Source organism: Rhagoletis pomonella, unplaced genomic scaffold, assembly GCF_013731165.1.
Source record: "Rhagoletis pomonella isolate Grant_MI unplaced genomic scaffold, Rhpom_1.0 Rhpom_scaffold_00008, whole genome shotgun sequence".
NCBI classification, from domain to species: Eukaryota; Metazoa; Arthropoda; class Insecta; order Diptera; family Tephritidae; genus Rhagoletis; species Rhagoletis pomonella.
In genome coordinates, this window is record NW_023458562.1 from 41,633,205 (window position 1) to 41,636,031 (window position 2,827).

Sequence of the window (2,827 nt, forward strand, 5' to 3'; positions counted from 1 at the left end):
CCATTGTGTTGTTTTTTTTATTCTTTTTATGTACACATACGCAAATTGAGATAGGAACATTACCCGCCATCGGATAATGAAAATTGGCTTTCTGACTTAATGTTCTTTACTGATATCAGGGTTCGTATTTGCACACACATGCGCAGCACATCCTAACATTTTACGCTCACACACGTGTGCTGTGCATATAAAAAATTAAAAACTTGCTCACATCACATGTGTGTGCCGTTTGGTAAAAAGCACGGGCACATGTGTGTACTTTATTTTTATTAATATAAAGCACACGCACATGTGTGTGCTTTGCGTAGAGAAGCTTATACACTTCGAATTCTAAAAGCGCAACGTCAACGACGTAACGTAGACGTAGGTTGACGCAGACACGATCTACCTTATGGGATTTGCGTGTTAACAAAAACTCACCACCGCATGGCGGTGACGTTGCCGTTGCTTCTCTCTCTCTATCACCCTGCAAAAATCGCGACTACTCCATGCATGCGTGTAAAGAGTACTCCCTAAGGACCAAAGAGTACTCCAAAATTAACCATAATTCATATAAAAAATATGGTCCAATTAACATTGCGATGTCCTAGGGCAGGACCATATACTCCATCCCTGCATTACATCAGAGTAGCACAAAACTACTCCAACATATTAACAATGGCATTGTTGTTATATTTTTTCGTTTGTACACGCTTTTGTTATTCACTTCTCAAATGCTTTTTCGAAATTAATAAAAACCAAGACAAAAATTTAAAATTACATGTTGCCTCTGACGGTATTCGAACCCGAACATGCTGGGAGCTAAGAACTAACAGCGAGCAGCTACAGCCAGACATGCAAATGTGCTTTCAAATGCTCAACTTCAATCACGTTTCGTTAAAACACGAGCAGTGATCGGATAACCCTGCAAAAATCGCGACTACTCCATGCATGCATGTAAAGAGTACACCCGGAGGACCAAGGAGTACTCCAAAATTAACCACAATTCATATAAAAAATATGGTCCAATTAACATTGCGATGTCCTAGGGCAGGACTATATACTCCATCTCTGCATTACATCAGAGTAGCACAAAACTACTCCCAACATACTCCATTGTCGTTATATTTTTTCGTTTGTACACGCTTTTGTTCTTAACTTCGCAGATCCTTTTTTTGAAATTAATAAAAACCAAAAACAAAAATTAAAAATTACATGTTGCCTCTGACGACATTCGAACCCGAACATGCTGGGAGCTAAGAACTAACAGCTAGCATCTATACACGTTCAGCTACAGCCAGACATGCAAATGTACTTTCAAATGCTTAACTTCAATCACATTTCGTAAAAACACGAGCAGTGATCGGGTAACAATAAGCTGGTGCAGAGACACGAGTTGGTCCGCTACAGCATGACAGAGGAGCACTTTTGTAAGTACTCCAATATACCACAAATAGACTACATGGTCCAACGATTTTTGCAGGGAACAAACAATAAGCTGGCGCAGAGACACGAGTTGGTCCGCTACAGCATGACAGAGGAACACTTTTGTAAGTACTCCAATTTACCACAAATAGACTCATGGTCCAACGATTTTTGCAGGGCAACAGTAAATTTTATATGCTGCTACGTACGTCAACCTACGTTTACGCTACGTCGTTGACTAACTGCGCTTTAACTCAAATCTTAAGGCGCTGGACCAATGCAGGCTTGCTTTGGGCGCTTTGCTGACTTCAATTTGCTTTGATGTACTTTGAAAACTTGCTTGGCCGAATGGTGGCTTGGAACGCTGTCAAAGTAACCAGCTTTCTGGTTGAAAAGTCAATGCCTGTTCCCTTAACGTTAATAATTATTTCCTAGAAAACTCTAAAATATGTATCAAAAACTTTCAGATTTATTTTTAAATTAATGCGAAATAATGTTTGTATTTAAAAGAAATGATAATAATGATACATACATATCTATATCTACATTTACTAAAAAAAACTATAACTTAAAAAAACGATTTACTTGAAGAAAAGAGCTATAAGAAGTTTTTTCCTCTCGTGTAAAATACATACACAAAAAACCAAAATTTGGAAGTCAGTAGCTCATCATTGGCAAATCAAAGGCAACATACAAATATTTAGTACGCAATTTCTGCAGCATTTCAGAATAGTTTCAGTTGAACATAAGCAACATATTATAAAAAGCAACAAGGCTGCAGGATTTCGGTAATTAATACGTAGCTCAAACTAAAGAACTGCAAAATTCAACATTTTCTGTAAAAATGTCTTTCAAAAATTTCATGCATTGCTATGCCATGTCAACTCAAACAAGGTGTTATGCCATGCCATTCCATCTCAAACATAATAGGGGTATTCTCGAAGTATTGCACGATGCACGTATTGCACGAAATGCAAAAATACTATCCCAAATTTCGAAGAGTACGAGAGCACCCCATTGCAAAGTGGTAGAATGCATGCGTAGCAAGCAGCGAAATTATGTATCAAATACAATAACAAGAGACAGCAGAAAAAAATGAAGTGAGCGAGATGAGAGGAATGAGAGAAATATGTAGCAATTCCAACAACAAAACAACTAGCACAGGGTCGCATATATCTTGCTATGCTATTTTGCAAAATATATACATGGGTTTCGACGTTGCATATTTTGCAGCGATAGGAAATGTCGTTTCCCATGTATTTTGTTGTTGTGTGTTTGCAAGTTATGCAATCCATGCAATCCGTGCTACGTGCAATGGCTTTGCAAGATTTGGAGAATACCCCTACTGTTTTAGAATGTCGTTGCTACTTAGCTAAGCTGTTGTGCTTCTGCAGCATATTTTTAATACTGTTTGATCCTGCCT